Here is a 26,894-nt window from a genome sequence, read left to right on the forward strand (position 1 = left end):
TGATATATGCATTCTAAATAAAGGCTTATCAGGTTACTGTACATCAGAACCCTGATAAAGCTTCCTCAGGAAAGCACCACATGGAACAAGGACCTATTCAGAAAATGTTAGTTTGTAGATATGACTTCACAATGGAAATCCTCTAAATGACAGCAGGGCTTAAGGGTGGAATTTTTACTCCCAGGTCAGGAAATTCTAAGGCAGGCACCAAAGCCTGGCTTAGCTCTTGAAATGTGGCCAGCATCCAGGTTGTTTTTCTGCTGTGAGCTGCTTTTCTGAGACATGGGAGTTTTGGAAGATAAGAACAGAATAGCATATTAGCTCCAACATGAGGCACTTGTCAGATTAACAAAAAGAGCAAGAGGCCTCTACAAGTCTCCATTTTCCTTGTTGTTCTTACAAATTAGGCACAGTATAATGTTCATACATTAAATGCTGATATGAAAGTGGGAGAAGTTAAAGGTATGTGAGCCATCCAAACCAAATTCTACCCTGTTCTTCCTTCCTTTCTTTCCTTCTTTCTTCCTTTCTTTCCTTCTCTCTTTCCTTCTCTCTTTCTTTCTCTCTTTCTCTCTCTCTCCTTCTTTCTTCCTTTCTTTTTTTCTTTCTTTCTTCCTTCCTTCCTCTCTCTCTCCCTCTCTCTCTCTCTCTCTCTCTCTCTCTCTCTCTCTCTCTCTCTCTCTCTCTCCTCTTCTTTCTTTCCACCTTCTTTCTGTTTTATAGATAGAATAAAAGTTTTTCTTAGGGCTTACTTTTAGATCACATGACTTTTCTTTTGTATGCTGTTTCATTTTTTGTTCCATCTTGTGCTTTTAAAATGTGTATACGTTTTAGACATATTTCCATAGAAATAGAAAAATGGTAAGCCACACAAATTTATAAAATAGTCCCAGAGAACCAATTCTCTTAAGTTAATTTTTTCTTCCTCACTAATTCCCATCCAGGACATAAAAGCCACTACTTAAGTGATCTTTTGAATGATTAGTGTAAGCATCCAGGAAATCCTTTTTGTTATCTAATCTAAGTCACTCTAGATGTAATTCCCTCTGTTTTGTTTTTGATAGAGAAAATGAGCCCATTTCCACATTATAGACAGTGAGAGTGGGGTTAAATGTTTTCCCAAAAACCCTAAAAGCAAGTAGGGAGAACAGCAGTCTAATGTGTTATAATCGTCAATTTGGTACTAATGTGTGTGTGTGTGCGTGTGTGTGTGTGTGTGTGTGTGTGCATGTGTATTTGTAGATATGCTGAGGAAATAATTTCTTGTAACACATTGGTAAATTGAAATGTGTAGGGACATATAAATTATGGATTTGGAAATCAAACTCAGAGATGACTATTATTTCTAATATATATATTAATTTTTCTATATCATATTGCTCTTCAAAGAGCATGAAGAAGTCATGATTTATATAACCCAAAAAAGTTTCGTGATATTTATGCAGTACTCTGGGAGAGACTATTTCCGTCATCATGAATTCACTCATCTTATTTTTACTAAGAAATAATGTCTGAAATGGTCAGAGAATTAAAGGAATAAATAAATATACAAGTTCAATAAATTGTATCATTGTGGTCTTATTTGATGTACACAAGCTCATTACTTAAATTTTGATATCACAATGTTAAACATGTTGCATTTATCACAAAGGTTATATTAGAACACTAAATAAAAAAACTATTAACAAATTGATATTTAACCATTAGAATGGTTATTTTTTTTCAGATGGAATATCAGCTATAACTACATGAAGTGATAGGTAACAAATGAGTCCAATTTTAGCCACTTTAGTGAAGTAATCACAGTAGCCTAGGGTGATGTTGACATCAGAATCAGTTATTTTCAGATTTACACAATTGGTATTTATGGGCTATATTAAGAGAAATATAGCACTTGGGTTCAGCTATATATTATATGTGAGGGCAATGAGGTTTGGTGGACCAAGTTGAGATGGGAAAATAGTAGTCAAGTCAACAACTTCACAGAGCATCAATATTTGAGCCCTCTATAGAACACAGCTTTATTTTTTTGTCTCTGGTTGAAAGTCACTGCTTCTATTTTGGGCAACATTACAAGGATTCTTCATATTTTTAAATTAAAAAAAATTTTTTATAGCTACTTGCATTTGGTACTATCAGAAAGTAGATGTAAAAAAAAAACACACATAAAGTGTGGTTTCCGTCTTAGATGAGCATTTTTTTTTAATGTTTTTATTGATTATAAAGATGAAGGGAGAAGGAGAGAGAAATAGAAGCATCAATGATGAAAGAGAATCATTGATTTGCTGCCTCCTGCACACCCCACACTGGGGATTGAGCCCGAAACTTGGCCATCTGCCCCTGACCTCCTCATTCATAGGTTGTGGGGTCAACCACTGAGCCATGTAGGCCAGTCTTAGAGGAGTCTTGATAATGTTGACAAGGCAACATAATTGGAAGAAGCAATATGTAGGATGTGAGCCCTTTCTCTATAAGTAATTTGTCTTTGATAGGTCAATTCTTGTATCTGGACCACTTCAAAGTAAAAGGGTTTGGCTACCCTGTATCTAAGTTCCAGATGAATTTACCAGTTTTATCACTTTATTAAATGTCAAGTAAATATGGTACCAAAAAAAAAAGGATCAAAGGAATTCCAAGGTGGGAGACAGGAAGAGAGAGATGGTGTGGGTGGCAGAAGGGCACCAAGTGTTAAGACTGGTGGGGTTTTTGCTGGACCTGGGTTCAGCAATCTCAGTACTTGCTTCCTGGCTAGGAAAGAATTCAGAGCTAAGACTCAAACTATAAGAGAATATTTATTTGGGAAATAGAGGCAGAAGTAGTAATTTGTAGGGAAAAAAATGAGTTTCCGAAACAAGTAATAGAGGTAAAAGAAGGACCCTTGAAGCTTGGGAGTGAGGAAGGTAATGGTAGCACACCTGAGGGAGGGCAGGAAGTGTGGGAGGGAGAAGGGGGAGGGGAGGGAACAGGAGTGCTCCCAGGAGGGAGAGTGCTTTGGGTCTTCCATCTAAAGGGTTTTAATGGTGGAGAGTTTAGGGGAGGTCCCAGAGTAAGATCTCAGTGGAATATTCAGCAGCTATCCAGGTGTGTCCTTTCAGGATCTGGGTTTCCAATAATCGATCCGTTGGCTCCAGGGCAGAGGGTCATTATTCAATGCAGCTGGTGCTGAGTCAGCCTTGGTGTCACTTGTCTGATTTTGTATTTTTTTCTGGGCCTGGAGCTGAGATACAACTGAAGCCTAGATGTTATCTCTAGGAAAGAAAGGTCAGGTGGTCCATATTGAATGACCAGCAATATGCTACTCTACAATTGTCCTTTGTTAGGCAGCCAAGCAATTGTCCTTTGCTTTCTACCCTGGTGACCTTCTGTACCAGGCGCATCACCCTTGCTCTACTCATGCCTGTATAACTGCCTATAGTCAGAGATGTTCTGGATTAGACAAGCTCTTGGCTGGTTTTAAAACCAAGGCTAAGACTTAGCAGAATAGAGAGGTGGGGAGGCAGGCTTGGATATCTGCCCATCCTTCAATAGGGCCTGTTGGCTCCAGATTGTTACAATGAAGGCTGGGTCTGCTTCTTACTGTCTTTCTAGAACTGGAGGGTTTTTTAATTGATTGCATGATTGATTGTTTTATTTTAGAGAGAAGGAAGAGGAGAGAGAGAGAAACATGGATGTGAGAGATACATTGATTGGCTGTCCCCTGCACATGCTTGTGGGGAGTGGAAGGATATCTGACCTTCAACCTGGGCATGTGCCCTTATGTTGAATCAAAATCCAACAACTTCTGGTGTATGGGATGATGCTCCAAGTACCAAGCCACACCAGCCAGAGAAGAAGAGGAGGGTTTTGAGTCAGACCATTTGTGCAGGTATCCCGGTGGAAGGATGCCTTAGGAAATTGCAGCTGTCTCTTCATCACAGGAGAAGGTCCTCATACAGAGTGGACATGGAAGAAAAGGCTTAATTATAAGTTTTGTTTTGAAAATGCAATCAATATAATTGTGACTGAGTGAATTAATAAAGGAGATAAAGGAGAGGATTAGCTCACCCAATAATGGAATTTAAAATTGTTTGGGGTATATATTAATAATTAAATCAACTTTTGAAAGCCCTCAGATAACAGACATTTAATTGCATACTTTTAGCACTGTACTATGTTTCAAATTGAAAATACTATGTTTGTTCAAGTACTCATCTGTAGCTTCCTCAAAATTTGGGCATATCATGGTTGATCCAGGATAGATACAATAAATGTTAAAGTAAAAATAATATATATTGTCTTATTTCATTCTTAAATTATTTTAATATGAGATTTTTGTCTATAATTTTGCAAGGATATTTTTAAATATGATGTATTTTCTTAATAATCTATATTGAACACCTTGATGGTAAAGACAAGTAAGTTATTATAATCTGTACAATGTGAGCTGGTCAAGTTTTCCCCTTTTCATAAAGTAGGTTTCAATTCTCACACCAGATTTTCCAAATTGAAAATGAACATGCTCACTAGAAGAGAGTCTGAGTGAGATTTCCCAAGTGAAATAATATATCTTAAGGGCAGGTACCAAAATGTGGCAGGAACATCGTATTTGAAATTGAGGAGCTGCTAAATGTTACTAAACTTAGATGAGGAAAGCTATAGTTTACTAGTAACTCAAGTAAGTACTGTTTTATGTATGTAATAGTACTATATGTAATGAATACTATAGATATATTTTATGTTCATTTTGACTCTTAATTATATCCTGAGATCTTTGAAATCAGAATATTGTTTGTTAATTTTTGTTGGTACCACTAAACTGAAGGCATGGTGAGTGTTTTTTGGCAATCATACCATTGAATACATGACTGGTAGTTTTGTTTTGTCTCTTACTTTCTTTGTATTTTTTTCTAATTTTATTTTTAAGAGAAATACCACAAATCTGAAGATAGTTTGGGAAATTGGAACAGGTTTATGAAGCTGAGTAGTTCGGCTTTAATTGAATATCGAAAGTAATGAAGTATAATAATAGAAGAAAATTGAAATAGGTAAAGTGGGGTTCAAAAATTACATGGTTTTTTAGTTTTCAGAAAATTTACTTCTGAAGACAAAAAAAAATCATAGCACACAATAGTTTCACCAGACATTCACAGCATGTGATTCCAAGACCATAGCAGGGTTTGGTTCGAGTTTATTTTTTGAGTTGTCTTGGATGCTTTCCTTCCGGGTATGTCTTCTCTTCTGTCTCATGTATCATGCCTTATTTCAACTATTCTGACAGCATGTCAGGCATTAGCAGCAAAGTAATCTGTATGCACAGTGGGGGGGAGAGGCAGACCAAATACACATTGCATAGGGAACATGAAGTTTCCAGCACTTGATACGTTATTCTCCTTGGTATGGGAGTCAGTTGATCTGCCAAGCATATGGAGACATGCTCATGGATCAATAAGGAGAACTTCTAAATATATGGTCATCCTGTGAAAATGTATATCTTGACTGAGGATATATTTTGATAGCATAAGTAATATTCTCATAAAATTTTGGAGTGACATTTGAGGAATGAAGGAAACCATAATATAAAAAGCACATGTTAGATCCTTGCCAATGATTGAGCCATCCTTCTGCCTTATAAAGACATTGATTTTCATCCTATCCTGATCTTTTATAGAATCTCAATTCTATATATCCTGAGGATTCCTATGAGAATAAAACACAACAAAAATTATTGTAATGAACAAAGGTTAGGGAAAAGCAAGATTCCCTGGATCTTTGATATACACACTTGGTTTAACAAATTTGTCAAAATGCATCCACTGGGAATATCATTTTCTTTACCAAAATGTGATGCATGCATTTATTTATGTGATATTTTTCTTAACCTCAGAGCCTTTAGGATAAACTTGGAAGAGAAATTCTGCTAGACTTATGTTTTTAATAAACTGCCTTAACTTCTATCATTTCTTTGAGATACTTACCCCTAAATCTCATTTTAGATGCATTTGTTATGGGAGAAGAGTCAGAAATAGACCTTAAAATGAAGTTTTATCTCCTTTCCCTGATCTTCCTAAAAATGGAAAAATGTTTTCTGAATTATCAAATATCCCCCTGAGTACTCAGCAGGTGGTTTCAAATTAAATTCACAAACTTCCAGGATGACATTTTCCTTAGAAAATCCCAGGATATAACTTTACCAACTAGATGGGATTTAAACCCAGTCTCTTTGCTAAGAGATAAAACATAAATTATTGAACTCTAAAATAAAAAAAAACAATACGTTCAGTTAAAATTTAGTGGTTAATAAAGAAGAAACTAAGTGCCAGTATTCATTGGAATAGGAGAGATTAAAAGCTGTGCACAACTGTGGCAATTCCTTACTGTTTCAAGTTCTGTAGTATCAGAAGTACAATCTTGTTACACCTTTTGATATAGTGTTAATGAATAGTTTATCTTTGATAATTCATTCTTTTATATTGCTCTTTTGATTTCCCTTTTTCATTCATTGCTCTCTTTACAATCAGCAGAGTCAATTACAATATGCACAATACAGAATATAAAATATACAGAATTTCCTACTTAGAACATTATGTTGATTTAAAATTCAGTTTTTCTCATGAATTTTAGTTTTTAATCAATTTACAAAAAGACACGTTTGAAAACAAAAATGATTATTTTTTTCAAAAGACATTAGTTAATGAAATTAATTTATTACAGATATATTGAGCAAACCAAAACATTGTGAAAGCCATATCTTATCCTTGCTTTAAAAATGAAGTTCATAAATTTAATCACACAAGTTATTTGCACCAGTGTGTTTAGCATACAAGAAGCTGGTAAATACTATGGAATCATACTTTATTGATTATCGATATATTGAAAATATAGAGATACAATAAACTTTAAAAAAAGAGGTAATGAAAGTACTATTCTGTCTGATTACATTTTTTTAATAACTGACATTTCTATTTCCTTGATGTTGAACTTAGCTCTGCTGAAAACAACTGGATAATCTTTGTTGTAGTAGTTTTAAAATCCTTAAAAAAAATCTGATGGCTCTAGACCATACAATAAAAATTATAAAACATTACAATGAAAAAGTATACTAATATTATAATGCCTTATAAAAATATAATAGTACAATGCCATTTTGGCATTTTCCTCTTTACATAAAAGTCAGGAGAAAAACTCTGAACAGGAAAGCTTCTGGTATGAGTGGACTTAAAGATGGCCTGACTTTGAACTTTACCTGTTAACTCCCACACACCTTTCTTCAGGAAAGTCTGCTAAATCTCTTTCTTCAGTGCTGCTGCTAAATCTCTGTTTCTAGCACATTGCTCTTCTTCCAGTTGGAGATACAGGGCAAACACAGCCAACCACCACATTAAAAATTCTTCATTAATCCCCATTTTAGGGTTTAATATCAGTAGATGGAAGTATTGATATAATAGAACAGTGCATACATCACTCAAACTAATCAACATGTCAAGAGCCAGTGGCCTTAATTTTCAATTTCCAATTCTGCTTCTGGGACTTGTTAGCTTTTTGGAAAATTTTATAGCTGATACAGAAAACAAGGCAATGTTCCTTCTCATTGAAATATTCCATATTTCTATGATATATTAATGTTGTCTTCTGTCTACCTACTCTCAAATTTTATTAAGCACTGACTGAATATCAGTTAAAGAGCTCTGAGTTCTTCTCATGGACAATAATATTAAAATTTTTAAATACTCACATAAAGTACATAGGAGTGGAAAAGAATGACAACAAAATGACCACTTTCTCCACGATCACAGAGCTCAGGAAGTAATGGAAAGAAAAGATATAACCTCTGTTTGGGAAAACTCTGCCTTTGAGCACCAGATCAGGATTTTTCTGAGAACTCACCTAATTCAAACCACACTTTTTACAGAAAGCTTACAGAATTGCCTTGGGTAATTCATACACCTATGATCTTTCTGAAACCAGCTTTTTCTGAAAGTGCCAGATGTAACATTTTCAGCTTTGTGGGCCCTAAGTCTGTCTGCTACTCAACTCTGCAGTTGTAGCGTGTGGGAGAAATGCAATAGTTGCATTCCAGTCAAGCTTAATTTATGGAAATTACCTTTATATATTATTCTATTATTTATAGTATACCTATTTTTATTTACTTTTTGTATTTATTCATGACTACATTTTATTTATAGACATTATATAGAATTACATTTTTATTTAATACTAGAGGCCTGGCCAAAACCAGTTTGGCTCAGTGGATAGAGTGTTGGCCTGTGGACTGAAAGGTCCCAGGTTCAGTTCCGGTCAAGGGCATGTACCTTGGTTGCAAGCACATCCCCAGGTGGGGGGGTGTGGAGGAGGCAGCTGATCAATGTTTCTCTCTCATCAATGTTTCTAACTATTTCTCTCTGTTCCTCTCTGTAAAAATACAATAAAATATATTTTAAAAATACTAGAGGCCTGATGCAAGAAATTCGTTCAAGGGTAAGCCTTCGCAGCCCCAGCTGTCTCCTGGCCCCTGGTCATCCCTCTTTGGGGCGATTACAGAGCCCCCTGATTGATCATCCTGCTGGCCAATTGCCTTGGCCTCTCTCTGCCTGGCAATTGTGGGGCAATGGCAGGTCCCCTGAAACAATTGCATCGCACCCACATTGGCTGGCCTGGCACGAGTGCATGTCATAGCATGGTCATCCAGAAGGTCGTCCGGATGGTCATTCTGCTGTTCTGTTGTTTAGTCGATTTGCATATCACACTTTTATTATTATTGATTCATCTGTTATATAATTCTAATTTTTGTGCTCTATATATGTTTGCATTGTCCTAGTTGTGTCTGTAATAGTGCAAACAATAAAAGATAAAATATAAACAATGAAAAACCATCTCTATCTCACTGGTTTTATAAAACAGGTGGTACCCAAGGACCATCATTTGCCAGCCTCTATTCTAGAGTAGAATCATTTTAAATATGTATGTCCCATGCACTGTATCAGTTCTCTAATAACTACAAAGTGATGGGAGGGTACTCTAACTGTAATAATTTTATAATAATGATAATATACTATTTTCCAGATGCTGTCCCAAATGATTTATATATATTGTTGCAATTTCACAACAGCCTCATGAGGAAGGAACTGTGATTTCTCTGAAACAGAGAAGAAAGTGGGGACTTAGACTACTATAGCGACATCTCAATCCACACACACGAATCGGTTGAACCCAGGTGTTTATCTCTACACTTGAAAAACTTATAATAATTCTATATCTGAAGAGTAAGGAAAGAAGCAAGTAATTTTCACATTTCAGGAGAAAGAGATAACCTAGACAAGCCTAGACAATATTAACATTGGAACATTGGTATTCTAAGGATATTTTAAGGTCATTGTAATGTAGTAAGTAAAAATATAATTAGCATTGTTCTAATTACTTGCTGACTAGATCTGTCTTCCAAACTTTGACAATGGATCCATATAGGAAACACAAATAATAACACTCAGAAGCAGAATCCTTGGTCACTATGTTTTGAACTAATGCAGTATAATACAATTGCTGATCCCAAAGTGATAGCTACTTAGTTTAGTTTTGTGGAGAGAATGAAGACAGATGGCAAGGTGAACTTCATATACATGCACTATATATTTAACTGCTTTGAACTTAGCACATACTCTTTTAGGTGAAATTGTCTGACCTTCCTTGATAGAACAAAGAGGTTTTTACAAGAAAATGAGATATACTTCTTGGTTTTACAACTTTCCCTTTAGGAACTAACTGGTAAAATTATAGCTATCTGCCATTTGACCGGACAAAACTCCAATGTGGTTATTGCTTTACATTTGTTTTATTTAACACTTGCCCCTAGAAAACCTTGTAAAGTAGCTTCAGTTACTACAAAATTTAGAAACATTGAGAAAATGTGTCACTCTTGTCTAGTATTTCATAAGAAAAGTCATTTTTGCCTGTCAAAATTTTAAAGCTTTTAAACTGAAAATAATTGAAGCAAATGGATGCTTGTATTTAAATACTTACCAGGGTTTTTTAAATTCAACTTACTAAAGGCTTACATCTGACAACATCATTAGACACAAAGCATATATACTATGTCCTATTATAGATTTTATAGCAGAAGGAAAGAGTCATAAAAGTGTTATAAATATACATAATTTGAACTCAACATTTTGCATCTTTCAAAAGAAGCATATACAGAGTTATAATTACAGTCATATATATATATATATATCAATATATATATATACACACACACATATATATGTACACTTAATATTATGAGGTGATAAAAACATATATTTTGCTTTGGTAGGTAACTTTCTCATAAAGTCAATACATTGCTCAAAGTGTCAAAACTCTATAAGAATACACATTATAGAAATAAAATGTATGAATTAAAAATATATCTGGATAAATTATAGGTAATATAAGTTATATTGCATATGCTTTATGTTCTAAGTATTATGTCATATAAAAGCTACAGTATCAAATATATCAGAGCTAGTTTTATTGGTACAATAGCTCCATAAAAAATAAGTGTAATCAATATGACAGTAGATTACATGCAATGATTTATATAGTTTTGCACTAATAGCTTTCATAGCATTATGAAATATTATGTTACAACATTATAATGGTAAATGAAATTATTTAAAAATATGTTATCACATGACCATGGCAAAAATTGTTTTCTACTTTTAAACTTTCTATGATATTTTATTGTTTCATCATCTGAAGTTAACTATATGCCATTAACTTCTTGACAAAATTTGCTATTTAATTTAATTGATAAATATGAAAAAACAATCTGGCACTTACAGACATTCAGTAATCTAGTATCAACATTTTTAGAAGGAATTATAATCTGAGCTGGTTGGCAAGTATGAAAAGCTCTATCCTGTTTTAATTTTGAAAGTCACAACATTACAAGTAACAGAAGAATTTCTGATAAACAAATGACAAGAAAAAAAAAGAGAGAGAAAATGTTGACTTGTACCCTGAATTTCTCTGTGCCTTAGTTCAATTTCCTTAGACTTTTAAAAAGTAATACCTTTGAAAAATTCAGAAGAACCTTCAATTTTATTTTTCATGATCATTTTCAAATTTTCTTCCAAAAAAGTGGTGAAATGTGTCAGTTTTATGTGTGGTCTGAGTGTCTAGTTGTGGAGACATAACGCTGTAACTCTCAAAATAGAATACAGATTCATATCTCTTTTTCATGTGACCATATCTTTCAAGAATTATTTGATATATTTATGCTCACATGGGACTTCAACAATACATTTCTGTTTCCTTATCCAATTTTACCCTTCACTACAAGTCTTTAAATAGTACAATAGATAAAATAATGTACTATTTGGGCCTAGACTCCACCATATCTCGAAATGATATAAACAAGTTACTTTTCCTAAGATTTCATATTATAGTTACTAGAATATTCATTCAAATTTAAAACATTAGAAATAGAAATATGACTTTCTAAGTTTATGGTATTCTCTTTTTAAAAAATTAACTTGTATATAGGGTGTAATTTATAACAATAATTTTATAGTTTTGTAATTGAGTTTACTTTAAAGCAAGTAAAATGATCAATTGTTACATTATTTATCAGAGGTTAAAATATCTAGATTTAAGAATGGCAGCCAAGTTGTGATTCTTTATTACTGCTTAGAGAAATATCACTCATTTGTGCTATATTCACTATGCCTTAACTGCAGATGGTTTTATTTTTGAATGCTTATATTCATAGATTCCTGCCATGTGATTGCATTTTATGGTATAATTTCAGCATATTCATAAGGATTTCATTTGAATCTATTCACAGTTTATATAACTTCTCAATGAAAATTCTATAATTTTATATCAATTATATGATATCCTCAAATCATCATTGATTATTCTCATCAGTTGTGAGAAATATTCTTAATTTTCAGAATGAATTTCCACATTTTGGAGTCCATATTAATAAAAAGCAGATAACTAGGTACTAAACCACAGTACTATTTTATCAGTTTATTTAAGCCATAGTACAATCTTGTGGTGTAATTATTACTACCCCTAGTTTAAAAATGAAAGATGTTAGAATCAGAGAGGTTAAGGCATTTACTTGATGTTTTTTAAACAATAAGTGACCAAGACTGGAATTAAGTTCTGTATATAAAGCCAAATATAACTTATATTTATATTTAATATCAGTTAAAGTGAATAGATTTTACTTATAGAGTGAGATACATGTAAGATTTAGACTTTAAAGAACCTGATCTATTGTTATTTATTTTAATTCCAGATTTATTTAAATAATTCCAGAAGTATTAATCTAGAGAAGAAAAAATATTATGTTTTTGTCAAGTTATTCCACAAATGGTATGATATTTTTATTTAGGCATATTATAACAAGAAGATACATGTAAACATCTATTCTGACAGCAATTATTATGTTCAGAAACTCTCTTCCTTAAAGTCTTTAAATATGGTTGACACTCCAATGATAATGAAAGGTTTATGCTCTGCATTTGATGGATGAAAAATTAACTAAATACTTTTTAATATTAGGGCTATCAGCTTCTCTAAGGAACTAAAAAAAAACAGTGTTCAAGAATACAGTTTGATTGACTCAAAGAATAAGTTTTAGTCTCATAATCAATATAAATATAAAAATAAATTTATAAACATCATTTCCATTTTATGTAGAATGAAAGAGGATCAAAGTTCAATGGATAATTACCTGCTCATTTATATTTGGATCCCAGCTATATTATTCAGTCACAAGAATCAGCTGAGATGGGCACTTGGGAATTTTCTATCCTGACCCAAGATAGTCTTTTGATTAAAATCACATGGTTATTAGTTTTATTTTCCAGATGGAAAAAAAAATGAAGACCAAAGGATGGTTTATGTGGAAACTGGGTTCCCTGATCCCAGTGCAGTGGTCTTTTCACTTCTGAAATCTTAGATGCATAACTATTATAGACCAATACATTCTTTATCCATTTACTAATCAGCATGCTTTTATTCCTTTGAATATTTTCAATATTTTATTTAAAAGGATACTATAAAGAATAGAAGCATTAAAAATAAAAAGAAAGAATGTGTTCTTATAGGTAGTTTCTCTACTCATCAGTAGAGGGCTCTTTGCTCAGTAAAGGGATTTCTCCTTAAGTCCTCCCTTTTTCCTTACACAACCTAAATTTGCACATGTGAAGCATGGTTGAAAGGGATTTTATTTCATATTTCTTTGTATAGTGCATTCTAAGAACACTATCAAAGCCATTGCAGTCATTTTCCAACTCCATGGGGTTTCAAAAATAAAGAACATCACTGGACGCATGCTAATGATCATATAATGAATCATATAATATTAGACAAGTGAAGATATAATATTAGACAAGTGAAGAATGTTAACTTTTATGAAACCAAGTTTTGAAAGTCTCAGAGAATTGTCTAGCATTCCACAACAAAATTGTGTAGAGGCTACCTAAAACTCAGCATCTACCAGTTGGTCTATGGAGATGAGTATGTTTTCCCCATGATGGCCTGATACCCAGCCAAGTAAGACATAGTTGATGAAATGCATTATTTAATTGTGTAAATATAGCAAGCAAAACTAAGCTCATGCTACATTAACTACTGTACCGGTTTGTGGTATTTAAATACACTAAAAGAAACCAACTGTATCTGTCTGGTTTAAACAAAAACTTAACATGTTGCCAACGCTGGTTTGGCTCAATAGATAGAGCGTCAGCATGCAGATTGAAAGGTCCCAGGTTTGATTCCAGTTAAGGGCATGTACCTTGGTTGTGGGCATATCCCCAGTAGGGGGTGTGAAGGAGACAGCTGATCTGTTTCTTTCTCATTGATGTGTTTAGCTCTCTATCCCTCTTTCTTCCTCTCTGTAAATAAATCAATAAGATATATATTTATTTAAAAAGTTAATGTGTTAAACGTGAAGGGGTAGGTCATAGAATCAAAGAAACAGATACAAAAGCTGACTCAGAAACAACAGGAGAATGAGGAGTCATGGGCATCCTTATATAGCATCTAGTCTACAGTCTCTGTTAGGTCCCTCCCCTGGGATGAATCAGCTGCACGAGTGTCCCCTTCGCTTTATCCTCCCATTTAAAGGTCAAATAGAGAGAAACAGACCTAGGCAATCCTATTTGTCTGGGGCAAGGATGATTACAGGTTCTTGAAAAAAAAAAAAAAGCAGTATTAATGGTCACCAATGCAAGATCTAATATTTTATCAAAGTTCAATACTAGCAAACCAAAGAGACTAGCCCTTGCCCTTCGGGGGCATAGATGCTAGAAGAAAGTCATATTTCCAAGTTTCCATTTTTATGATTCTTTTAGGATCCCATTGCTTCCTATTTTAGTTACAAGTCTTGCTCTATAAAGAGAGTTTTCATCTCTTTAGTGATAATTTAAAGAAAAATAGCTGATGTTTGTACCTTCCATAGAATTTCACACATTGTGTATCACAGAGGGCACAGTAATAAACACTTCAACATTGGTCTTAAGTGAACAATCACCTAACTTGGTCTTCTGCTTATCCTATCTTGATGGCTCCACTACATGTGCAATAAAATGCAAATTCTCCACATGGTGCTTGAGGCATTTCATAGCCTTCTCTTAAGATACCTCAGTTTTGTTTTCAGTATGCCTCTTATATGGACTATACTGTAATTCCACCCTATAGCCACATTAAACTCATTTTCCACTTAGGCTTTCTTACATTTAGTCATTACTCACACCTCTATATTGTAGACAGATTCAGCCTTACAGTGGACTTGTTTGTAGATATTTCTATGGTACCCTGTAATGGTGAGCCCCCAGAGAGGAGAGGTTATTCAGTATGGCTCTCTTTAACTGCTATTGGGATGCAATTCACAAATTAATTCAATTATTATTAAATAAAAAAAGAAAAAATGATTTTGATAATTTCTTAAAAGTACTTACTTTTATAGATTTTATGCAAACACTGTTCTAACTCACTAGAGAGTTACATCTCATACATTTTTTACCCTTATGGAAAGAAACAATTTTGAGAGACTATGACGGGATATTAAGGATAAATGAAGATGCTGGAGCAGGAGATTGGAGGAGGGCAAATGGAAGGATAGCAGAGAGAAGAGAACTGCATTTTTCAAAATCCAAGTGTGGACAGAAGAAAATATGGTCAGAAGAAAAAAGGGAAAGTAGAGAATTTTGGAAGCCCAACATGGAATGTTGAGGAATTTGATTTCAGGATATCTAGTGTTCTTGAGAAGATCAAGTATGATGAGTGGAACTAGAAACATTAAGTGAACATTCAAATGAAGTTTAAGAACAGGCAAAACTACATGATAGTGACAAAAGTCATGGGTGTGGTTATGGGGCATTCGTTAACTGGGGAGCTGGGGAGCAGTAGAACAAATCACAGGTTGGTTGTAAACTGCCTATTTCTCCGGCCATGTAGTTATTATACTACTATATAGATAAATAGATAGATAGATAGATAGATAGATAGATAGATAGATATAGATATAGATATAGATATAGATATATAGATAAATACATAGATAGATAGATAGATAGATGTTATGCCACAAATTTTAAAAAGAACAAAAATATTATAGTATCTATAAAATAAAGATAAAGAAAATATGAAGTGACTTTTTCAGATCACCTGAGTACTAAGTCAGATGCAAGATTCAACTCCAGGTCTGTTTGACTTCTATGCATTTGCTATTAACCACTTTACTATTCTGCTATCAGATCTGATTGCTTCCCAATGCTGCCCACTGGTGTGGCAAAATGGGTTTAGCCCTACTCAGTCTTATTTTTAAGACACCTCCTTATTCTACTAACCAATACATAGAGTTATTTCACTTAAACAATTCTTACTTAATGATTCTATAACTTTGGTGAGAAATATTGTTCTGGAGCTATCCATTAAGGTATTCTGTAGATATTCCATATGTAATTACTGAAATCCAAAGGTATTCATTCAGCTGAGAACTGTATTTTAATCTAGCATTAGTAATGATATGTAATAATAATTAAAATATGCATTTCACCTTAATATTATCTTGAACTCAAAAATGTAAAAGTTTCAATACCATGGAATAGAAGAAAATACTCATATACAAGGATGCCTTTTCTTAAAAAAAAAAAAAAAAACAGATAAGTCTCTATTTTCATAAAATTTCTTTAGTCATTTATTTATAAGAGATAGTTCTTCATATTTTTTCCTGTTTAGCTTAGTATCTTACCTGTTTTGAAGGTCATGTAGATTTTAATATGATAAGTCATATTTTAGCTTAACAGAGTATTAAAAGTAAGGGAAGGCAGATATTTGCAACACTTGAATAAATGAGTTAATTGAAATAATAAATGACTAGCTGATGAGAGTAGTTTTTATTTGTGGAAGACTGATTTATCATTGCAAACAAACATATTTGCATTATAATGGAAACACTAAATATCATTATTCTACTATCTTTGTTGGTGTGTGGCTACCAAAAATATGATATCTGGCTTCTACATAAGATGTAGAATTTTCAACTTGAAAACTTAAAAAGCTATATATTGGAAAAAAGCCACCAAATAAGTGTATTTCCCAGAAGGCCCATCCCAGTCAGTGGCTTGCACCTGAATTGTACCTCTCTGGCCAATACTTCATTTTAATAAGGGCATCATTTACACCATTAATCACAGCTTAAAATTCTGGTGTTAATTTAGGGTGAGCTCATGTTTTATATTGATTTAAATACACATGTTTCACGTGGTATGATAAAAAATTGTTAATGTATTTTCAGTCTATTTGTAATACATAACATGATTTAGTTTTCTCAAAATGGTGCCAAGATTTGCATAATTTCATAGCTTATGGATTAACTGAAGTACAAAATGGGTATACTCTATTGATGCTGAATGATGTCTTTTTAGCAGATAAAAGGTTATATTGGCAATGCTGTCAGAACTAGTCTTGACTTATGAATTAAGAATAGTTTGGAGTCTTAAGGAATGCAGACTTTATATTCACTGTAAACATCCTATATAACATTCTCATATTTACTTTATAAAGATATTCTGTGAACCCTAAAAATGCCATTTAATATCACTTTCAAGTTCTTAGTTCTGTTGCTTCCTTAAGCAAAATTATGTAATCTATTTTTAAAAGTAAATTGACTGGGTTTTATTTCATTAGCAACAGAAAGTAATGTTACAAATATAAAGGATGTCTATTTTATTATGCATTACTCTTAAATATTATTTTAACAGTTTTTAAACCATAGATCAATTAATGATTTAAAAAGTCTATTCAATTTATATGTCATATACCGTATACCCATGATGTGACAATACCATGACACATTTTTTACTTGGCTTTAATAAACTGAATGCCTGTTTCCCTCTCTTTAAAATATTGTAAAATATCAATATATTCTGATATTAATCACCTCTTAAATACTTGCTGAATGAAAAAGTATGAACAAACTACTTTTATGAAATCTTAGGAGCTTGGATATAGAGATTTGATTCCATTCCCTTTAATTTTTCAAAATTTTACATGATACCAAAATCAAATATATAATTTAGATTCAGAGTTATTTTTAGATACTATAATTTTTTATTCAAAAGAAATCTGTAATCTTGCAAAATGAAACTCAGTTTAACAGTGCATTTACAAAGAAATTGTGGCTGCTTTCCTTGACTTTTTTTTTTTAATAAAACATGGGATAGGAGAGGGGAAAAAAGCAGAGAGACCTATAAGGCTTGTAAATATAGACAGTTGTCCTATAGTTGAAACCATATTATCCAAAAGTGAGAGCAAAACATGTTCTTATTCTAGCTCTCCCTCTAACTAGCCACTATTGACTTGACAATGACAGTCACTAGCAATATACATTTGGACAAGTCACATGGTTGCCTAGGTTTTATTTTTTGATCTGGACCACTTTACCAGATTGGAATGTGGCTTTCTCTTTCCAGATTAAACTTGAAGCAGAAGTAGTATCATATCTAAGATGTTGTTTTTCCCTCCAAACATAAATGAAGATAAACCAGAATTATTCATTTTTTTTTAAATCTATACAATGTTTCTAATGCAACTCTGGATAAAAATATATATTCTCGGGAATGAGTGCTTTTCCTGGAGTCAACCATTACACTTAGGAATGCAGCAAAAATGCTTGATTTGTCACATTGATTATTATAAAGAAATGTACTCCAAGTACCTTCTGGGAAACACTGTTTTTTTGTGTTTGTTTGCAATGCATTCCTGGTTTTGAAGACATCAAAGACATCTATGAGAGTAGTTTCTTGCATGTTGGTCTCCGCTCTTCTGATATCTTAGCATTATTAATTTTGCTCTAGCCATGCCAATGTCAACACAGAAAAAGACACAAATGTCTTCTTATTACTATGATGAAAATAGATTTGATTTCTCAGATACCCTACAAGAGTCTCAGGGACGCCCACAGATTTATACATGAAAAACTGCTGCCCTAAACTTTAGAGCTGGACCCGAGTTGCTTTATCATTTGTCCTTTTCAATCATTCTGTTCATTTAGAATTTTCTAATTGTCTCTTGAATTTTTCACATTGTAGTTTCTATTAGAGTTTCAAAGAAGTATACATCATTATATATAATCTCCCTAAAATATTCTCTAATATGTCCTAGAGTTATATATATGTTATGTAAGTCTTCTCTATATATGTTCTTCTGGACTCTTGCTTTTGGGGTCTTCTCTCCTTGGCTACAGGACACCTGTGAGCCTGAGATCAGGCAGAGCCGCTTGAGCAATCCAACCCCAAGCTCATATCTTCATTCATTTTCTTGATGAAACATCTTAGTCTTGCACACTCATTTCCTCTAAAAGCTCTTTCTTGCTCTTTCAAGGAGGTTTGGCGGCCTCTCAGATTGTCATCTTGTCACTTAATAGTGGGAGGGATAATATATTTGAGCATAAGAACACACTACCTTCTAAGTGGGATGAAATTGGCTTCTTGACAAAGTGTCATTAGAAGAATTCTTCCCATCCTCCACACAGTTTATAAGGTTTATCAGTTTCTCACATTTGCAATCCTTAGTTTATCATACCAACATTAGAGCCCAACCCCAACAATGACCTGTTCTGGGAAGCAGACATTTTAAAAGACATCATGCTTGAAAGTAAAAGACTTCAATTGCATTGCAGAATACATACTGTGATCACCAGCTGCCAACTGTGATCATCAGTTTCTATGCTCTGCTTTGGTGACAGTTAATATCATGTAAATGAAAAGCAACTACACTGTATCTATTACTTACATTTGGATGAATTTAAATGGAACCCTAATGATATTCTGTCTCTCAAAATTAAGGTTGTTGTTCAAAACCTGCTATTCATGGAGGCTGCATCAGTAAAGGAACTCCCAGACACTGGATATAGAAACTTGTCATGGTTTTTCTTCATGCTTTCTGCAATTTACTGTTAAAAGATTTCACATCTTTAAGGCAATGGTGATTCAAAAGGTGGTAAGAATTGCCCTGGCTGGTTTGGCTCAGTGTATAGGGCCTTGGCCTGCAGAATGAAAGGTCCCAGGTTCGATTCTGGTCAAGGGCATGTACCTTGATTGCAGTCACAACTCCAGTGGGGGGGGGCGGTGCAGGACATAGCTGATCAATGTTTCTCTCTCATTGATGGTTATAGCTCTCTATCCCTCTCCCTTCCTCTCTGTAAAGCTTCATTAAATATTATTAAAAAGTGATAAGAATAACTTTATACTGATTTGAAACTTCCAAATAATAGATAGATAGATAGATGGTAGATAGACAGATAGAAAATGTTAGTAATTGGATCATAACAATGTAATGTATTCCACATTAACTTTGATATAATTTATAATTAACATATCTTATTTTATTTAACTCCTCTTTAATTTTTATTCTTACAGAATTATATGAAAAATGTAATTCAAAGAGCATTTCCTCAATAGATGTTATTGATTAATATGTTATTTTGAAGCACAAAAATAAAAATAATTGGTTAACATTTAATGGGTAAAAGTGAACTTTGTAAATTATTTTGAGCTATTCTGTTATTTTACTTTGTAAACTTACAATTGGTAATTATTTCTAAAATTAATTATGATTAGAAGCATTTTAGGACTTAAAAACAAATATAAGTGCACTCACTTTGAATTTTGAACATATGCTTTCATGCCATAACAGTTCCCAAAAATACCACTGATATTAAGGGGAAAATAAGCTGTTATTGTCTTAAAATATATTCCTTTGTTGAGTTCACACTCCTAACCCTTTAGAGTGTTGACAGCCTGTTATTTTTTTTTATATGTGCCATCTTTATCCAGGAAACTAAAAGAATAACTAATTATATCTTTCTTCAAATAAGTGCAGCAGAATAGCTTTTTGTGCAACACAGTGTTAAGACTCTTCAAGGGACTGTTGAATGACTTAAAAATTTACTATGAAATGTGTATGAGTTTGTGCTAGTGTACAGCCATTTTAGTGGCATAGGTATGTGATTATATGTTGTGTCCCATTATAAATGTAATTGTACTTGGAATAATTTTAGAGCATGTATCTTTAGTTTAGTTTTTACATTTTTTGTTTGATAGACATGATAATTATTTATCTTAAAGTGTGTTCAAATGTGGCTGGGAAAGGGCAAGAGGAGTGAAGAATTAAATTGAAGGCCATAATATAAACCTATTAATAAAAGCATAATGATTTCTAGAATAATTTATTTATCTCTTCTCTGTAAGTTTCTATCTATCTATATAAAAGCCTAAGAGACCAAACAACCAACCAACCAGTCGACCAGTCACTATGATGTGCACAGCCCACCAAGGGACAGATGCTCAATGCACAGGACCAGGCTCCCTCCTGTCTGGATCGGGCCTACGTGGATCAGGCCAAAAGAAGCCACATGACATCCCCCAGCGGGTCCTGAATTGCAAGAGGGTACAGGCCAGGCCAAGGGACCCCTAGTTTTCTAATAATTGGACTACTGATAACAGTTTTCTATAAAGGATTACACTTAATAATCACTGACTTCCTGGAAGAAGATAAATGTTGGTGTCAAGTTTGAGTAACTTGCCCAGCCTTCAATAACTTGATGAAGCCATGATTAAAATGCAAACTCAAATGCTAGTATTTTAGATCTCTTGAATATATTATTGTACTTACACTAATAATATTTTATATCTGTTTTAATCACGAGTCCCAGTTGTTATGTTTAATCAGGAAAGCCCTTCCTGCTGTGAGATAAAGGATTATTTGGATACTGATGTTATTCTCACTGGTAAGAAGCATTTCAGTGGTTACATTGATCAAGAAACAGCACATGCTAAATTACCCTTTTATACATTAAACTCCTTGACAGTAGGAACTTGGCTTTTATATTTTCAATTTATCTGCATAACAGCCCATTTTTTTTTGTCTACCTATAGTGTACTAGATCAAAAAATATTTGTTGGATTACCACACAATGTTTAATACTAAGGCATTTTTGACATCAGATATGAATGACAAAATATATATATATATATATATATATATATATATATATACACACACACACACACACACACACACACACACACACACACACACACATATATATATATATATATATATATATATATATATATATATACATTTTGAAATATATATTTATTGCCCTAACCAGTTTGGTTCAGTTGATAGAGTGTCAGCCTGAGGACTGAAGGGTCTCAGGTTCAATTCCGGTCAAGGGCATGTAGCTTGGTTTTGGGCACATCCCTAATTGGGGGTGTGGAGGAGGCAGCTGATTGATGTTTCTCTCTCTAACCCTCTCCTTTCCTCTCTGTAAAAATATCAATAAAATATATTAAAATATATGTATTTTATTAATTTCAGAGAGGAAGGGAGAGGGAGCGAGAAACAAAAAAATCAATAATGAGAACCATTAATCAGCTGCCTCCTGCATGCGCCCTACAGGAATCAAATGGTGACTTCCTGGTTCATAGATGGATGCTCAACCACTTAGCAACACCAGCCAGAAAATATTTTATACTTTCAATATCCAATGACTACTTCAGTATATTTCAATCACATACACAGATAATTTTAGATACATCATCAAAATAGAATATTTATATTTAAAATAAATATGTATTATTTAGAAATGTAGATAAAATATTTTATAGCTGGATGGTGTTAGACAAAGTGTTATTATTAAATGTATTATTTTAAAAATACTAATAAAACATTTATTAAATCTTAACCTTATATCAATCTTATAATTGTGTAAGCTGAACATAAATGGATAATCATTTATACTGGAGGACACTGATGCCTCAAGAGAGAAAGTAACTAACTCTTCAAGTTCATACAATTAGTGGAAAAGTGGGAATTTTAGCATAGCCAAACTTAATTCAGAATCATTTTTACTTTTTTTAAAAAACATGCTTTCAAATGATAAGAATTCAAACTGTACAGAATTATAAAAGTCACAGTTTTTTCTCCCAAGACAATCATTATTTAGAGATTTTTACCATCTAAAAAAAATTACAATATATTTTATAGTATATTAATGGTACATGTACATATATAATGTACCCTTTTATATATTAAGATATTATCTAATATATGTTATTGTACATCACATATTTTAATATGTCTATATATCTATAGATACTTTCTCTTTTTTAAAATATATTTTATTGATTTTTTACAGAGAGGAGGAGAGAGGGATAGAGAACTAGAAACGTCCATGAGAGAGAAACATAGACCAGCTGCCTCTTGCACACCCCCTACCAGGGATGTGCCCGCAACCAATGTACACGCCCTTGACCAGAATCGAACCTGGGACCTTTCAGTCTGCAGACCGATGCTCTACCACTGAGCCAAACCGGTTTCGGCTCTTTCTCTTAATAATACGATTATATGCACAGATCTATCACACTTTTGTAATAGCATTATGCGATTCTAATGTATAGATAGATCTGAATTATCTTTTTTCATTCATTAATTTTTAGTTAGTTTCTCCTACTATTTTATATTTTTCTACTCCTATATATGCTGGAATAAACATGAGTTATTTTTTTCTATTAAATGCACATCTATTTTTCAGGTACAAAGGTTGAGATAACATGATGTATAAAATTATGTTTAAAATATTTTCTCAATAAAACAAAGAAGTACAGTAGGAGGTCTGCAAAGTCCTGCTATCTGCCTTAACTGAGTGGTGAATATATGAAGGTTTGTCTTGTGTGTTTAAATATTTTATAACAATAAATGTGTCTTTATTAAGCAACTTATTTTTAGGGAAGAAACAAAACTCTCTGCAAATTCCCATTATCTTCATTGTAACATAGGACATTCAAATGCGGCCATATTAGCATAAGTGTAGAGGTAAATGTAAGTGATGTGAGGCCAGACATTTCCTGTGGCTTCATGCTGTGAAATAAAGTTTGAGAAAGGATTTTCTGAAGAAGTATGATAGCAATGGACTGAGTTTTGGAATGAGGTAAAAATCCATTCAAGTGAGAAGAATTTGGTGAAGAATATTTTGAAATAACTAGGGACAATGAGGTCAGTGGTAAGATATTAACATTAGTGCAAATGACTCAAAGAGAGAAAATGTGTGTTTTGTTTTTTTTTGCCCAGTTAACTTAAATTTTTTTAAAAAATATGTTTTTATTGCTTTCAGACAGAGGAAGAGAGAAGGAGAGATAGAAACATCAATAATGAGAGTTAATTAATGAGAGAACCATTGATCGGCTACCTCCTGCATGTCTCCTACTGGAGATCAAGCCCTGACTAGAAATCAAATTGTGACCTCCTAGCTCCTGGGTTGATGCACAAACACTGAGTCACACTGGCCAGGCCCCAGCTGTTTATAAACATAATTAACAAATTGCATTGTGTAAGTTTAAGGTTTACAGTGTGCTGATTGATATACATCTATACAGGGTGTCCCAAAAAATGTATATACAGTGAATGATTATAAAGGTAGTGTTTATTAAAATACATTTCATTTTTTAATGTAATAGAATCTATAAAGCTTGTTTACATTTTTTAGGGGGAAGCCCTGTATATTGGAAAATTATTGCCACAATAATATTAGTTAACACTTCCATCACCTCACATAATTAACTTTATTATTATTATTATTATTATTGGGAAGATATTTAAGATTTACTTATTTAACAACTTGCATGTATATTTATAATACTGTACCAAGAAAGAATATATGATTATTTTGAAGAACCTTGTTCTTTCTTCATATCCTATATCATTATATTTCTATTTATCATTTTGTATCTATATCATTTGTAGAACCAAATCCACATATATGTGTATATATACATTCACACATGTGTGTATGCATGTAAACTATATTTTGGTCTTAGCTTACTTGTGATAACATATAGCTGATTTATGCAAAGCTGCTATCAATTCATAAAGCTTAGCACACATTTCTGCTGTTATCATGACAGGAAGTAATGTGATGTCATGCCTAGTTGGACAGCTATTTTTCTGAGTCTATGAATTGTGATAACAATGGCACCATCATGACTTCTAAATCTTTATGGCAATCTCACATCTGTGACTTAAAGGATTACTAGTTCTTCAGTGAAGTCTACACACTCAAAGGCCAAGAAAATTTGCAGAGGATTTGCTGTTATGATTGCAAATAGTCAAACATTTTAGGCTTGAAATGTGATTAAAATGTACTTGCCATACTCTACTGACCAGTGTGTGTGTGTGTGTGTGTGTGTGTGTGTGTGTGTGATTTTGTAATGTGTAAAATATATCCACCTAAAAATCTGCATGTAGCAGATTAAAAATTAAATATGATAGTATACAAGAAAATACTGCAAATGCTACTCATCTATAGCAAAATTCCTCCATTTGTTTTAATTTAATCTGAATCGTCCTTCTTCTTCAACGATAAATTATCCTCATCTTTTCAGCTTCCATCCCCACAGCCTTCAGGACTGGATGTTGCTCTGCATTGCCTTATGCTTTAAATAAAGTCTTAACAATATATTCCTATTGGTGTATATTCTACAAACTAAGACAACTGACTTTAATTACTGAACCTTAAGAATGGTGGAGTGTATTAATTTATAAGTAAAATGTATTAATTATGCATAATGAATCAAGTTATACTTTACTTTTTTTTCTCCACTAGAAAAATAAACTACTAGTATACTAAATCCCACAGATTCGACACCAGAACCTTAGGTCAGTGGTAAGCTGCTTGGAGTTCAGTGGCTGAAGTGGGCTTCAAGTACCTAAGGATTATCTCCATTCATTTGAATGTTTCCTGCTTAGAAAGTTAACAGCTGAGTGCATTTTGAGTAAAATCCTCAAGGAAATAGCTGATAAAAATATCAATTTCATATATCTGCTTGAAGGAGATGCATATCTGTTCTTTCTCAAACCACTGTTAAGCTGTCAAATGTGTGCTTATCACAGAAACAATTATCTCACAGTATTTTTATCTCCAGACGTTTTCCTGACCAGACTGAAAGAATCCGTGGAAGCAGCCATTCTCTTCATTTGTTTTAAGGAGGCCTGTGTTGGTTCTCAGATGAGAAATCCACTTACACACGATATTAATACCTATAAATAGTCACTGAATGTATTTGCTATATAGACTCCATTCCCTACGTAGGGGGAGATATTGTGGTAAAGCCAAATAAACAAAATGGCAAGGAAATGATACTTAGCTTTCCTTTGAATATTGGCTATCTCTCTTGTTTATGAAATTGTCAACTGACGAAATTCTAGTAAAGTAATATGTTTAACATTTTAATTGCTCAGAGTTTCCTTAAGAAACTTAGTAGCTACATTGTGGGAAAGAGGACATTTGGTTGGAGATCAGGGGAAAATGTGTTAAGTGAGTGGGGTGTTGAAATAGTCTGGCCTGCATAGGGTGCCAAAAAGCAATTGTAAGATAAGGGAGCAAATGCGATATAAACAAGAAAAAAAGAGGGACTTATGATGTAAAGTTAAAAAAAAAAAAAGTAATATGTGGGATGTCTACTTATATGAACTCTACATTGTAGCTTGAGCTTTCCAGGCTTAGTGAATGATGTCAATCTTTGTTTCTTTTTGCACATCATCTGGTTACAAAATTTTAGAGACTTTTTTTATGGAAATCAAATGAACATTAAAAGTCCTATAGAGGCCTAGGTAATTTTATATCCTGCTGATATCTTTCTGTTTCATTATGGCTTCTAGCAGCATTCAATTATTTTTTCTTTTTATTAAAAAACAATAACAAAATAATTTAGAAGAAATATAATTACCAAAAATATAATGTACGTTGGCTTTTCTAAACAATCTGTACATAAAAAAAAATCCTGGATATTTATGAGATGTGTATGTACTTTGTAAACTACTGTATTTGTGAAAAGAATATTGCGTTGGCTTTACTTCATAAAATGCAACAAAATGCAATTAAAGAATTAAAGTGATCCCTGTAGGCACTTGATGATTTTATAAATACAAGGTAAAATATTATTTATTCATCAAAATGTTCATTAGTTTCACCCCAGAAGCAATATTTTCACAAAATGTACCTTCCCTTAACTTGCATCACCAAAACTAACAATTTAGAATATTTCACACAGAAAATATACCCATTATTGATTTGTGTCATTATGAAGAAAATCAAGTTAAAATCCATGTGGTAGAGAATCTCTTTACTTATTAGTGAGGTGACTGACTTTCACACATTATCTCACAGGATCAGAAATTCAGGTTTATATATGAATAAAATGACACGTCATTGTACATAATGAACCATTGAGATGGGTTCTGAATGAGTGAAACAGCAAATGCTACATCAATTCCTGTGGGTGCTCTATGCTACCTGTACTTGGAACAGTTACATGTAGTCTTGCCTTTTGGTGGGAGGGTAAAATTTCCACTTTCTC

Source organism: Pipistrellus hanaki, assembly GCF_964339955.1.
Source record: "Pipistrellus hanaki genome assembly, chromosome: 3".
Taxonomy (NCBI): Eukaryota; Metazoa; Chordata; class Mammalia; order Chiroptera; family Vespertilionidae; genus Pipistrellus; species Pipistrellus hanaki.